The following is a 15,982-nucleotide window of genomic DNA, read 5'->3' as shown; positions in this document are numbered from 1 at the left end:
ATATATTTGTACCCACCCCATTCTTCGTGATGATCTCCAATCCTACGCTCAGTCAATTCAAATTATGCATTCAGGTTCCAAGAGACTTTGGAATTGCACCCATTCATATGATGACGGTTTAAAGACCAAGGGAATCTTCGAGATGGCAGTCACCTCTTCATTTGATAGTCACAACATTTTGTGGTCGTTTAGGATTTTATTGACTTGTCTTTCTTTTTTTTTTTTATCCCTAACTTTTGCCTAAACTGTTTCATATGAGATCACAGTCAGCGAGATGCCCCAATTTTTCCTAAGTCTCCTTCGTAGGTTCTGACTTAGCGGGCCCTTTTTTTTTTGAAATATTTTTTTGTATTTGGAAAGATAGTGACTGCCTCGATGATGATTGATGATAACCATCTTGGTCACTTTTGATTGAAACCCTTATTGAAAGGTGTACTTAATGATTATCTTGAATTTGAATGCACATCCAAATTAACTGAGAACTACCCTGCCCCAGGTTAAAATTGCGGTTTTTTCGTTTAAAAAAAGAAACTCCAACTTCAAAGGCTCAAAGGGGTTGACTAGGGATTAACTTCCTTATTACTCCAGTGTTTGGGAATTGAAACAATGCCTTTACATCATCAGCAAAGTTCTATTTGAAAGCATACAATTCAACAACTTGGGTATTTGTTGTCATCATCCTCCCTCCAATCTTTGCATAAACAAAAGCTTGATAAAGAAAATGAAGAAGAGATATATATTTGTTTTTTTTTTTTTTTTAAAAAAAAATAAAACATAAAGAAGCACATAGTGGATGTAAATGGATTGATTCAAATATGTAATGCTCATTTCATTAAAATTAACATTAAGGAACAAACAAAGTTCAAATGCAGTACACAAAATAACATAAGGAAATTGCAAACAAAACGAAACAAGGCCTAGTGACTAATCAGCGACAAGGAGGAGCTATCCTATCACGAAACACTTGGCTTTAGGGAGGTAACTTGGCTTTCTTTGTCCTCAGCCACTCTTGTCATGCTCAGGCAAAGGATTCTTGACAACATTGGGATTGATATCCTTGAAATATAACATATTTGCCCTCATCAATTCTTGCACTCTAGCCTTCAACGCGAAACAACTTTCCAAATTATGGCCAGCACCACCTTGATGAAATTCACAATGCAGATCGGATCTGAAACCGGGTGGAAGAGGATTCGGTGGAGTAAAAGCTCTTGTTGTAATCAGACCTTTCTTGACTAGTGCAGGATATAGCTCAGTGTAAGTCATGGGAATAGGATCATAGGTCGTCCTACCACGATTCTGATTCTGAATGGCAGCTTGAGGTTGAGGAGCTTGAACTTGCGGAACCTTGGTCACAGGAGCAACTGTAACTACAATTGGTTGATCATAGTTATTAGTCCTTTGACGAGGTCTTCTTCCTTCATCACTCACAGCATTTGTTTCTCCTTCCTTTTTCTTAAAGAAGTTTCCAAAAGATTTTCTTGCCCCATTGGAGGATTCAGCAGCATTGGCAACCTTGCCTTTCTTGATTCCTTCCTCTAGCCTTTGACCAATGGTCACCAAATCAGTAAAGTTGGAGGAAACGCTTCCAATCATCTTCTCCCAATAGATAGGTGAGAGAGTATCCATAAACATTCCAGTTAATTCTTTTTCAGCCAGAGGAGGTTCCACTTGAGAAGCTAGCTCTCTCCAGCGCTGAGCATACTCCTTGAACGATTCTCTTTCCTTTTGAGACATGTTTTGAAGTTGACGGCGATCAGGAGCCATGTCCAGATTGTACTTGTATTGCTTCATGAAAGCATCAGTCAGATCTTGGAAACAATGGATACGACCCTTCTCCAGTCCCATATACCATTTCAGGGAAGCGCCAGTCAGACTATCTTGAAAGCAGTGAATCAGCAATTTGTCGTTCTTGGTATAGGCAGCCATCTTGCGGTAGTACATGGTTAAATGACTTCTTGGACAAGTGTACCCTTTGTACTTTTCGAACTCAGGAGTTTTGAACTTGGCAGGCATGACTAAATCAGAAACCAAGCACATGTTTTCAGCAGCGACCCCAAAGTAATCAACGCCTTCCATAGCTCTTAGTCTTTTCTCCAAGACTTGATATTGTTCTTTGACTTCATCAATGTCACCAGCTTGGTACTCGAAGAGAGGATTTTCATAAGTGGTTTGGCCAGCAGCGTGCACAATTGGCTGAGACTCAGTCATGATTGGTGCTTGGAACATTGGTCGTGAAGGTTGACCTATCATAGCAGTAGTGGCATGAGGTGGAGAATAATCCGGAGGTAAGCCAAACTCAGGCCAAGTAGTGGCTGGCCTTTGAACAGGAATAGGGTCTTCAACATTGTCGGCGACCTCTTGAATAGCAGTCCTTTGAGGTGGCTCTCCTCTAGCAATCAGAACTTGCAACATCTCGGTGAGCTTGGTCATTCCTGACTTCAAATCTTCAATCTCCATTCTAACTTCAAGATTGTGTTGCTCTTGATCTGCCATTCTTCGTCTGACGTTGGCTCTAGTCTCGTACTCGTGTGGAGGAACCAGTTTGACAGTTGACAGATAACTGAATGAAAGAGACAGTTGGAATGAGGTACTTGCATGATGCAAATGATATGCAATGTCATGCAATGTTGGATGCGAAACGTGATAATAAAAACACTTATTGGGGAAAATTCCTTAAGTTAGGACAGTTCTAAGTTCTTTACCCAAGAATCCCCTCACAAGGTTAGCTCTAGAGTTTTTGGATATAACATAACCTCTACAGATGGAACGGGTTCTAAAGGTCCTTGGAGTTAGCGACGAAATCAGATTTCTGCCATGCGATGGGCGAACCATCTTATGACAAATTTCATGACTAAGTCTCCTCCAAGTGGGGTTCTCGTATTAGCCATTCAAGGTGTTCACCTTGGGGACTAGCACTACACAACCACCTCCTAACTTATGTTTTTCTCTTGTTTTTCAAAAGCTCGGGTTGAGAGCTTCACTCAAGTATCATTCCCATACCCACAAATGAGTATATACAGAAATAAAATAAAAAGCGGTAAAGCAAGAGTAAAGAAACATAAATAGTACAAGAATAAATATAAAGAACATAAGCATAAAAAACACAAGTATAAACAAACAAAAGCAAACACTCAAACATAAAACAAACTAAACTAGGGTTGACTCTCTTAGGATAGTCCCCAGCAGAGTCGCCACTTTCTGTAGCGGTAAAAATGTGACTCGAGCGTTTTCGCGCGCTCAGAGTACAACAGAGTCGCCACCGAACTTTATTTATTCCAAAGAGGAAAGGGAAAATATCGATAAAACCCATAAATAGAAAAGGATGGATAAGATGGTCGTTCGTAACCAAATTAGGGTTCGGGAGTCGGTTAAGCAAGGGGAAGGTATTAGCACCCCTCACCTCCATCGTACTCGATGGGACCCATTTAGTTAGTTTCGTGTTTGAGTGTTAGTGTTTTTGGTTTATGTTCTTTAGCTTATTAATCGAGAAAAGATGAAAGAGATGTTTTTTAGGGTTTTATTTATTATGAAGGAAAAAGAAAAGATTTTTTATTATTATGCTCGCCAAGACGTTTGTATCTTGTGCCTACGTATTCCCTAGTGCAATGGGAAAGTCAGAGCAATCGTAGTTCGGGCTAGGAACCACGAAAAGTTTTGATTGATTTTAGCGAGAAGTACTCGATCGCTTTCAAATGGAAATACTATGCGCACATGGATATGACATCACTACAAGAATGGATAACTAAATCAAGATAAGACATGATTTTGGCCATCATCGCATTCGAGTGGAAGATATTCGATCTTCACATGTGGAAGTATGTTCGTATTGAAAATCGGATAAGTGTCTCGTTTATGAAAAGAGTTTTAAAAGCCATAAGGCAAAAAGGTTTGAATGAAATTGAAGTTGTGTTTTAAAGGGACATTTAGCAAAGGATTGAGCATAGGCGTTCACCTAGCGCGTCTTTACCCAAGGTATTGAACAGGAGCGAGCCCCATTGTCACTTGTTGTCCAAGTTAATTAATGTATTTTAATTCAAAAGATAAAGGTATTCAAGAGGTGTCCACCCCTTGTCACTTAACCTCTTGGTTTGATTAAAGAGTTTTGATTCAAAAGATCAAGGTATTCAAGAGGTGTTCACCCCTTGTCACAGGATCTTTCGGTTTGATTAATGTGTTTTAGTTCAAAAGATCAAGGTATTCAAGAGGTGTTCACCCCTTGTCACAGGATCTTTCGGTTTTATTAATATGTTTTAGTTCAAAAGATAAAGGTATTCAAGAGGTGTCCACCCCTTGTCACTTAACCTCTTGGTTTGATTAAAGTGTTTTAGTTCAAAAGATCAAGGTATTCAAGAGGTGTTCACCCCTTGTCACTTGTTCTCTTGATTTGATTAATGAAAGGTTTTAAAAAAAAGTGTTAATCCAAAAGAATCGAGGTATTCGAGAGGTGTTCACCCCTTGTCACACGATCTTTCGGTATGGTTAAAAAAAGGTTTTCGAAAAGAAGAAGCTCGACGTTGGATCGAGAAATTAATTGTAACGATTTGGCGTTGAACCAAGGTTTATTGATTTTTGAATGGGATGAATATAATGTTTTTGTTATTTTAATACAAGGAGTAAAATCTAGCAAACCTACATAATAAAATACTTTTGTGTTTTCAATTAAACAAACAAAATCAAAGTTATAATAATAAATAAAAAAAACAAATAAAACAAACAACAATTAAATGGACTAAGAAACTAAACGAAAAAAGGGAGGTGCAGGATTCGAAAAGGGTGTTGAAGAGTAAAACAAGTTCTAAAAACGGACTGGGCTCAAGTAGAACTTAGCCCACGATAAAAATGAACACAGGAGGGGGGTATACTCGTAAAAAGAGTGTAGCATGCAGGGAATCTTGTCTGGGCTTGCGTTTTTGGCCCAAAGAGATCAATAGTCAATTAAAACAAAACAGAAACCCTAAACGAACAAAAAACAGCCGCCCTCTACCTCTTGTTTCACTTTAAAGTCTCCCTCTATATTCTCCCTCTGTTTCACGATTTCTTTGATTACCACTTCCATGGCTTCCGTTCGTAAACACAACAAAGAGCCACCAATCTCTCATCTCTCTCGATCACTCTCTCTCAGATTTCTCACAAATTCAATCCGAACAAAACAAACATGGTGGAAATCGAACAACAAAAAAAGACAATGGAATCTAGTTACACTATCCAAACAATCATGAAATCAACAGCACGATAATAATTCACATTCAACCAGAAATAAAATTAAAGGAGGCGGTTACCGATCCGAAAGTTATCGGAGTGACAAAATCCCAAGGTAAGCTTATGATTCTTCCATTTCTTCTTCTCGCACTTATGGCTTTGCGTATGAATCCCTGCACTAAAACTTTATTGAACCTCAATCTGCAGGTTGTTGCGAATGTTGTTGTGATGAAAGTTGTGCGATTGGAGGTTATGGAAGGGTGGTTTATGGTTCTGCTAACGATTATGAAGGGTGAAGATGGGTTAAGGATTCGAGGTTATTTTTGGTCAGATGTTGTTGTGTGATAGGCGGAATGATTTGTGAAGTAGAACGTGAATGGTTATGTGGCTTTGATGATGAGGTTTTGGTAGGATGATTGGAGGAAGAACCTAGGAATTTCAGCAGAGTTTCTATCTTCTTTTTTTTTGTGGCTCCTGAATCGTTTTTGCCCCCCCTATGTGTGCTGTGAATCTCTATTCTTATAGATAGAATTGGTGAATTTTGGGGGGAAATTGGGTGTGTTTTCAAACAATTATGGTATACTGAATTGTTTCTTTTTGTTGCAGGTTCTGTCTGATCCATTTTTGTGCAATTTTCGGACAGTAATGTGCAGCAAGGTTGGTGGAGCAGGGTCACGGTTTTGGGGCAGCTATAGTGTAGGGGCAGGCATGGGATAGCAAGCAGAGGAAGACACATTCTGTTTCTTTGTATATTTTTGTTTGACTTTGTGCAAACTGGACTTTACAAAAAAGAACAAGGGCCCAACATACAAAAGTCCTTTGTATTTGGACAAAAAATTCTAAAACTATAAGAACAATAATAATGATAATAATAATAAAAAAGAAAATTGTTGGTAAAAATAAAATAAAAAAATGAAATAAAATAAAGATAAAGATAAAAAGAAAAAGATGATTTTGTTTTTAATAATAGTCTCATTAAGAGATTCTTGAAAATTAAATATAAAAAAATATAAGAATACATAAATCAATAAACTATCTATATATATTTCTATATTTCTAAAATGATAATAATAAAAACAAAAAAAATCTATGCAATCTAAAATAAAAATTCGAACAAATGTTTACTCGAATAAAATTACGCAAGGATGCAAAATGTAAGCTATTTTTGTTGACTTTAATAAAAAGTCTTTTTTTTTTCAAAATATGCAAAAAATGCGAATTAATTGAAATACAAATGTGACACAACCAAAAATGAATGAAATTTGTAGGGCAAAAATTGGGGTGCGACACACCCCATCAAGTTATTACCATTATCATTCACATTCACACTCTTGTGCAAATTGATGGCTTGCATATAATCATTACTTCTTCTAAGGATATGATTAATAGGATCCATTGGACGGGAGAAAGAGTCATCATGTTCTTCTTGATTTCTCCATGTCCAAAGAGTGTGGCATGCTATTATCCACGTGTTCCTCCAATCCTTGTGATTATGGCTTAGAAAATTAAGATTCAACCGGATCCAAGCTTCCATATCTGTGGAGAAGAACTCCATCATGAGCTCACTGGGAACTAATCCCTTCCAAACCTCCATGCACTTGACGCAGTCCCTCAATGCATGTAAAGTAGTTTCATGAGCATCCCCACACAATTTGCAACCTGCGCTTCCTAACCCTTTTTTGTTCTTACTAAGATTCGTGAGCAGCCTATCATGTTATGCAAGCCACATGAACGTTTTGCACCGTTCTGGGATTGCAGCTTTCCAGATCCTCGACCAATCTCCATCTACATCTTCATCATTGAAACCTCCAAGTTCATTGAACATGTCCTTCACCGAGAATTCGTTATCTCCCGTACCTGCAAAACAGAAAACGTCAGCCACCTGTCCCGCAATTGGGGGCAGGCAAGATTTCAGTTTCTCTATCCATTGCACTGGGAGCCAATGTTCAAGAATGCTCAAGTTCCACTCTCCATCTCTCGTAATTAAGTCGCACACATGAGCTCCACGCAGGTCCTCCGGAATAATGACATCATAATTACGTATAAGAAAGTCATGGCCTAGCCAATTATCATCCCAAGCCTTAATACTTTTTCCATCTCCTATAATCCATCTGCCAGTATTCACCATGCATGGCACTAATCTCACAATATTTTTCCATAGACTAGAAGTTGTATCCCTAACAGTCATGCAGTCTCCATGCTCCAGTATCCTATATTTCTTCCTTAGGACTTGACACCAAAGATCGTCCTCATTGTTATACACCTTCCAACCTAACTTCATGATACAAACATTGTTGAAAATATTCAGATCACGAAGCCCGACACCCCCCAGCTGCTTGGGTTTCGTAACCTGCTTCCAACCAACGGCATGAATACGTCTTTTATCATTCGTATCTCCCCAAACAAAACTTCTTTGCATGGAATGAATAACATCAATCGTAGCTTTCGGAAGCTTATTTGTCATCATGGGATATATTGGAATAGCTTCAATCACACTTTTTGCCAGAGTTATGCGACCAGCCAGAGATAAAGTGTTTCTCTTCCAGCCAGAGAGCTTCTCAGCAACTTGATCCGTTATGTATTGAAAATCATGCTTGGTAAGATTTTTTCCACTTAGAGGCACACCAAGGTAGCGACCAAAGTTCTTGGTAGCTTTCAAGTTAGATAACTGCTGGAGTTTTCTTTGCATGCTCCTGCTAACATTATTAGAAAACATAATACTTGACTTCTCCATGCTTATTTCCTGTCCTGACATGCAGCAAAAAGACTTCAGAGTATGCATAACACACTTGAGTTGCACTTCCGTGGCCTCACCAAAAATAAGCAGGTCATCTGCAAACATAAGTGGCTCCCATAGATATTTTGTTTCTATCCTATTTTTCCATTATTTATATTATACTATTATAATATACTAAGTACCCTTATGAAAATGTAGAAATTGGGAAAAGCATTTTAACAGCACATGAAGAAGACAAGGTACCACATTTGAATACCCTAAAACGAAAATACATAATACACAGTGCCGAACGACACCATTTCAGCTTGCGTTTTTTTCTTTTTAATTTCATTTTCATTTACTCACAGAGCACCATTAGCATTCCAATTTGCATTTTCAACAATGACAGAAAATAAGATTAACACAACACAATAATTAATCTATACCCTAAACCCACATACAATCTATCATATTTCCATTTAGGTAGAAAGAATCCCCCCTTACCTTAGATTGAGTGCAGCTCTAAGAAGTTTCAATGGAAAATTGGAGAAAAATGACACTTGAGAGCAACACTTTGGGTCTTCTTCTTCTCCTCTTCACAATCCTAGCCCCCTTTTCTCTTTTCTTTCTCTCCTTCCTCGGTTCCTTTTTCTCTTCTATGATACTACTTTTAAAAATCACCAAAAAGTGGTACACCACTTGTTACTACTATTTAATAATGGGCCTATTAAAATATACCCCTTAATACTTAGAGATGTCATTATTTAAGCCCAAAATCTTTTCTACACTTAATATAAAACTAACACTTCCACTTAAATTCCATTAAAATAAAATCAGATTATTTTAATATACCGACTTATTACTCAGTGCCTCATATTTCTGGTCTAATCTTAATTACTCGGAAAATTCCCAAAACGCTAAACATTAACTCATTAATATTTTTAATACTAAAAATATTAAAATCTTCGATTAAATGTCGATCCGCTATCCCGAACTAATACCGACTAAATCGCCCCAAAACGCGAAAATTTCAGTAAACATCACAAATGTCTAAATTAAGCCAATAATTATTTTTCCGGGCGTTACACTTGTGAAATGTTGCATTTGCCCAATGGTGTCCATGTTGTGATTTGGGAACCTTTTGATTAAAATCTTGAATCTTTCCCATGAGTCATAAAGCAATCATGAATCACATTGTGTAAAATTTGAAATTTCATTCCTTATTTCAACAAACTGAGCAATGGTGAAAATTTTCTATAAGAACTTATCTTCCAATTCAGTCCATGTTTGAATGGTCCCACTAGGTTGACATTGCAGTCAATCTTTTGCTCAACCAGTTAATGAAAACTTGAAAAAGTGCTAGCTTGATTTTACTTTCAGTTACCCCATTTGGATTGAACATAAATGCGTTTAATATGCTCTCACGGATCTCGAATTGCAATTCCATTGAACTAGTTGTCTCTCGGACCTGAACAACAATATTCTTAATTTTCAAAAGAAACTGGGTTTTCCGGTTTGAGCCTCATAGAAATTTTCCCTGCATCACTCCTTCTATAATAGTCACCCATGGTATGCGTTAGGAAATGTGTATGAGTTATTGTGCTTCTTTGGACACACATGAAAATGTGTTTGGCCATAGGCGATTTTCACCTTAAACCTAGCAAACGCGTCTGGAAACGTGTATGGTGACCTTCTGCCTATGTGAAATGGGTTTCAGCTGGTATTTCCTTCTTTTACATGTATGGAGACACATTTGGACTTTCTGGATGCGTGATAAGTGCCAAATTGTAGTTATTTTTGTATATAGTTTATGACACTTATCGTCTCTTTTTCCTCAACTTAGTGTGTGAATTTGCATGTTTTAGTTAGATTTGTACACATTATGTATAATTTGTGATTTTGATTCATTTATGTACCATTTGATAGTTTTTATGTCTTTTTGTAGGTATTCATGCATGGTTGGAGCATTAAGTAATAAAGGCCAAAGACTAAGCTTCAAGATTGCACTGTTTAGCAATTCATCAAAGAACAAGGCTCAAAATAAGGTTACTAAAAATAATCTATTTGGCTTCCATTTATTTTTTGTTAAATAGAGCATTGAATAATCTTTCCAACGCTTCAAACTAGGCGCAAATTGGAGTTATGATTCTCAAGTTATGATTGAAACAATATTTTAAGTTACAACAATTTGGGCTTATCGAGCTCTGCTACCGCTACGTGAGATCTGCTATGCAAAATTGTATATTTAGGGAAAAAACACAATTTTTAGGTATGTTTTGGGAATTTTTAGGTCCTAACACCATCACCTTCATTTCTTTGATTCTTGGATGATTCTACAACACATTTAGAGCTTATATCTTGAGGATTCGGAGTCGGCTTAAGCTTCAATCACATTTGACACCGTGGGAGTTGGTTGATTCCTCTTCTCTCTTCTCTATGTATTTTCTTCACGTGTTTATATACTTTAATTCTATGTATATCTATTGATTATGGTGTTGTATAAAATCTATTTCTCAAATATTTATCGGTGATTATTCTTGATTTTTGCTTTATGTTTGGGGTTTGGGTTGCTACAAACATATACTTCTCGAATCTCTATCTAAGTTGATTATCTGTTATACTATGGAGTCTAGAGATAGATTTAGGTCTGATGTTCTAAGTGGGCATCGGTTCTTAATGCTTTCGTGCTGTTAAGTTGCGCACGACATGGCCTCCGAGACAATACGATTGTTCTCTTAACTTTGCGTTAGACATAACCTTATTGTGAGCGATATGTGATGATATTGACAAGTGATTTGGGTTGAGTGCAACTGATCAGTAGGTTTAAGTAGTTGATATGTGGATGTAACACAAACCTGTCGGATTTTCTTGGATTCAAAGAGGGAATTCTTTTTATGTTCATATCTTTTAATTCCCGCATTTACTTTAAACCATTCAAAACCAAGCTCAGAAACGCGGAAACAGTTGAATGGCATTCTAACCAGACCATTCTCTGTGAACTTGATAAACCCCGAAATACTTCCAATCTTTTGCTTTCCGCTTAACCGCTTCAACAACGCGCATGTGAATGCATTTTACTATAGGTTCAATTTTTTTCTTCGATTCCTCTTTGCTTTTTAGTCCTACAACTTAGACAAAACTTCTTCTAACACATCATACTGCTCAAATAATCTTAGAAACCTCATGAAGCTGATGAAACACACAAAATAACTAAAACTCATGATCAAATCACTAAATAGTTACGAAATTATATGAAATTGAATGGATAAAACATATCAAAATGATGACTAATAAATTATCATCACTTATTACTTCCAAATCTTTGGAATTCATAACAACTCTCGAGATAAAACTTGTTGAGTTCTCTACCTCAATGGTTTATGCTCTCTTGGGTAACTCTTTATGTGATTAGAATTTCCCCTGTCAATCAAGTGTAGTTCGAAAGGATCACTGCTTCTTTCCTTTGTTGGTTTTGGGTACTAAATTGTCCGTTTCGAATGGGGTCGTCAATGTTTATATTTCCTTGTGGCTAATATTTACTTCAAGTGTATCTCTAGAGATAAGAAAGCCTTGTGGAGATATCTTCTGGTGACGACGGCTAAACATAGGGGTGAGGTCAAGTGTGTTTTAGGGGACTTTAATTCTAATTGCTCTTCATGTGAGTAGCGGCGTTTCGATCCATATTGTTGGTTGTGCTAGTTGTATTTATTTTAGTAATTTAATATTCCCCTTCTTGAGAGGAGCTTTACCTGATACTAGCCTTTTGATGGGGGCAACTAGTCATCTGGATAAGATCCTAATATCGGATGCTTGGTGGGAGTTATGAGGGAAAACGTCTTAATAGGATCTACCTAGAGATGTGTATGATCACCGTCCTATAATCCTTAGATACTCTAATTAGTTGTGGGATTACGAGCATTTTCAGTTCAAAAACCATTAGCTCGCACACCCCTATCTTTCTGAGGTAGTCCATATAAGTTAGTCTAGCTTCCAATTCTTTGGTTGGAAAGATTTTTGTCTTGAAAGAGAAACTTAAAGTTCTCAAAGGTGTGTTGAAAACTTGGAATCATCAAGTTTTTGTGGAACTATGAACTTGCACGTATAATCAGAAAGTTATCAAAGCTCATAGATAAGCCAGATATGCTAGGCCCTGATACCATAATGGTTATGATGATGATGTCATTTGAAGTTGTAACAAATATTAAAGTGATTTTAATGACATTAACACATGAAGATAAGCAAGTACTATAGCTAGTGGTCAAAGATGCACACGATGGTTGATCAAGCTATTTCTCTAATTCAAGCAGAATAATTAGGATTTATGATCACTAGTGGTATCCTCTGATGATGACATCTGACTTGGAGATATCTCTAGCCTCGTCCACAAGAAGATTCAAGTGAAGTGCTCATATGATTGATATATCCGACAAAAGGACTTGAAGCTTCAAACTATGAAAGAAAGGAAGTGTGAAAGCTCATTTGATCGTGTCTAGTCGAGCGATCAGAGTTTTGTAAATGGTATCTCATGTGCTTTATAAGGTCGTGGAAGACCTTGGCATTCTTTTGGCTTAGAAATGGTATCTTGATAGGTATGTGGGTAGCTCATGTGTTTTCTCGGCATGGCTTGAGAATCATATCCTACATCTTAGCCAATAACAGCTTGAGTGTCTTTTTCCTCCCTTTACTGTGTTCTTGCTGTTTCGTTGGAGTTCACTGCTGCTCTTTATTGGTTTTCTCTAAGAAGCTATAGTCGGTTCTTTGTTAGGTGCTTTCGTGTTTTCCTGTTTGGGTTCTTTTTCTGTTTTAGAGGTTATGTTTTGCTTCTCACTTGTATTGGTGTCTGATATTTGTGTTGTGTTTGTTTGTTCTTTGTTGAAATGAATGTATCTTACTAATCAAGAAAAAGACAAAATAGGGGGCCTAAAGTTGCAATTAAGCCCTTTTTATTATTAACCTATTTTTCACTCTTTTACTAATTTCATAAATAAAAAAACAAAAATAATTTAAGAAAGATCATTATCATCTCAAAGGAATCTTACTCGTTGAGGAGATGTCTCAATATATCTTTCATTTGATTTTTTCGCATGTCACCATTCCAAGCTCTAAAAAAAATAGAAATTAAAATCACAGCAAGAGAATCTTCTATTTTAAGTTAACATTTCTTTTAACTTTTTTCTTGGTTTTGTTTTGTTTACGTTTTTATGTCTCAATTCCCAGACGACTGCATTACATAACAACGCCATTTCCGAATAACGCGGCATACTGCTCTGCTTCCGCCTCTACTGACCATCATGGTCAAATCACCCTTACCGTTTGTCGTCTTCTTAACGTAAAACCCTAATTTTTCGGTATAAATAAGAAACTTCTTTAGGGTTTCTTTGTGCTTTCTTCATTCTCTTCAATTCTTTTCTTTCTCTCTGCAAGTCACGGTTTGTATTTGTATTTTCTTCTTCAATTTGCTTCTGCATCATGTGTTATATTTTGGATTATGAATTTCGGTTTTTCATTCTTACTTGCTCACTGTGTCATTGTTGTCAAGAGTTAGTTTAAATATAGCCTATACATTCTACAAATTGTTAACATAACTATATTTATGTGGCGTTGAAGGGTATTGAATACTCTTTCTGTATAAGCTTCAGTTTTGCAAAAGGTGTTTGTTGAAATGTCTCTACGAGTTTGGCTATGATTTCTTGAATTCCATACATGTACTAAGTCCCATACTTTAGGCATCATTGTAAAATTCATTACACCATAATAAATAGTATTGATTCATTTGTATTTTTGGTTGTTTACAGGTTATAATGGCATGTATAAAACCCTCCAGAGTCATTTCTTCATTTGCAGTTTTGGCCATTTTCATGGTGTGCATCTCATATGCTGTCCTTACAACTATCCCTTATCTGGTTGCGTTCGTCAATGCTGCGATGTCTTTTGTGTATTTTATTCCGATCTACGATTATAATGAGGATGATTTCATGACTAACTATTTTATGAAAAGAGGTCTGTTTCACCTTTTCTTGTCCGTAGTATTCATGTTCTATGGCTACTATATGTAAGCCTTCCAGGTTTTCCATTAGAAAGATGCAGTGCATTATATAGATATTGGCAGTGGCGGAGCCAGAAATTTTAGACAGCCTGGACAAAAATTTTACACCATTTGTTATGCATCTGTTTTAATTTTCATACCTTATTTTTACTAATTTTGCCCCTAATTTTATCCCTGATTTTATCTAAAAATCGACTATTACGTTGGAGGAGTACAAAGAAAATAGGGGTTGAGCCCGGGCGCCTGCCCGGGCTAGCTGGGCCTTGGCTCCGCCCCTGGATATTGGCCTGTTTTAGGATTACTGCTTCTATAACTACTAAAAGTTAATGGGACAAAGGTTGTCTTCTTTATATTCACATCTTCTATATTACAACTATTGTTATTATTGTTGTTGTAGTAGTATTATTTTGACTTGTGGTAATATCTATATCACAAATTAAGCTTTTGAAGGCCAAACTTCAGACCTTGAAAAATCTAATTTGAATTAGTTTATATGTTCTATTACTTAATAATTCTGATTACTATATTTTTGTTTAAGCTAGCACAGTATAAGCATTTATAGAAAATAATTTTCAATGATAAAACGGAAAGAAAAGGTTACTTCAAATACTTCGTGAAGGCTAAAGTTGTAAACCATGTACTGTTGTTATTTCACTGGTGGATTTTGGAAATCCACTATTTGATTATGATATTTAAACATTTGGTTTATGAGATTTTCACATCTTACTTGGGCGAAATCCAACCATTTCACTACTAAACTGATGTGTTATTGCTAGACACCATGTTAGCAAAAAATATTTAATCGTTGTATCTATATGATTAAATAATTAATAATAATTATAATATCATCTTAATGGCACATGAGACATGTTTTAAATAGTGAATAATTAAGAGCAAAGAGAATATAAATAAATAAGAAAGTTAAAAAGTCAACTATAATGAATTAAGTAATATAACATCATGTTAGATTCCAACTCGCCATTGAATTGCAACACAAAGCCTTTTTGACATGCAAGGATGTCACAACTCAATGAGTTGGAATGTACGTGGACATCTTTAGGTTTCTGCATAAGATTCCATACATCATTCTTTGAGAATTGGTTCAATTCTTCTTCTATTGCTAGAATCCAGTCTTTGTCTAGAAGAGCTTCATCAATTGATGTTGGCTCAATCAGAAACACTAAACCTAAAAGAGTTTACAAAAACCTGATTTGTGAAGTACGTCAGAAAGGCAAGTTTACAAGAATCTCTTATAAGGCTAAAAAGGTTGTTTGTTTCTACCTCTAGGCTATTAGAACTTCTTCACATTGATTTGTTTGGACCAGTGAAAACTGCTTATATCAATGGAAAGAAATATAGACTAGTCATCATCGATGATTACAACATATGGACATGGGTAAAATTCTTAAGACACAAGACGAGCCACATTCTGTATTTGCTACCTTCTGCTCTCAAGTGCAAAATGAAAAGAGCTGCAAAATAGTCATTGTCAGAAGTGATCATGGTGGAGAATTTGAGAATAAAGACTTTGAGAGTCTTTTTTATTCGATAGGCATATCCCATGATTTCTCTTGTCACAGAACTCCACAACAGAATGGAGTTGTAGAAAGGAAGAATAAAACCTTGCAAGAGATGACTCACACCATGATCCAAGAGACTGGTATGGTTAAGCACTTTTGGAAAGAAGCAGTAAATACAACATGTTATGTTCAAAATAGGACTTCCATAAGATCTATTTTGAATAAGACTCCATATGAACTGTGGAAGAATAAAAAGCCCAACATTTTTTATTTCATCCATTTGAATGTGTATGTTTTGTGTTGAACACTAAAGAGAATCTGATTAAATTTGATTCCAAAGCATAAAAGTGTCTGTTGTTAGCATATTGTGAACACTCAAAAGGCTACATAGTCTATAACACAGAATCACGAATTGTGGAAGAATCAATTCACGTCAGATTCAATGATAAGCTTGACTCTGCAAAGTCAAAGCTAGTTGAAAAGTTTGCAGATTTGGAG

General features: G+C 36.3%; 1 non-coding gene across 1 annotated transcript; it reads left to right on the top strand.

Moving 5' to 3' along the window:
* Window positions 1-9,038: 9,038 nt before the first annotated feature.
* LOC131654416 (small nucleolar RNA R71) lies at window positions 9,039-9,145 on the top strand. The gene has a single exon (XR_009299456.1). It is a non-coding gene; the product is annotated as a small nucleolar RNA R71 (small nucleolar RNA).
* The last annotated feature ends 6,837 nt before the right edge of the window (window positions 9,146-15,982 follow it).

This window comes from Vicia villosa, linkage group LG2, assembly GCF_029867415.1.
Source record: "Vicia villosa cultivar HV-30 ecotype Madison, WI linkage group LG2, Vvil1.0, whole genome shotgun sequence".
NCBI classification, from domain to species: Eukaryota; Viridiplantae; Streptophyta; class Magnoliopsida; order Fabales; family Fabaceae; genus Vicia; species Vicia villosa.
This window is presented reverse-complemented; position numbering and strand designations above follow the sequence as displayed.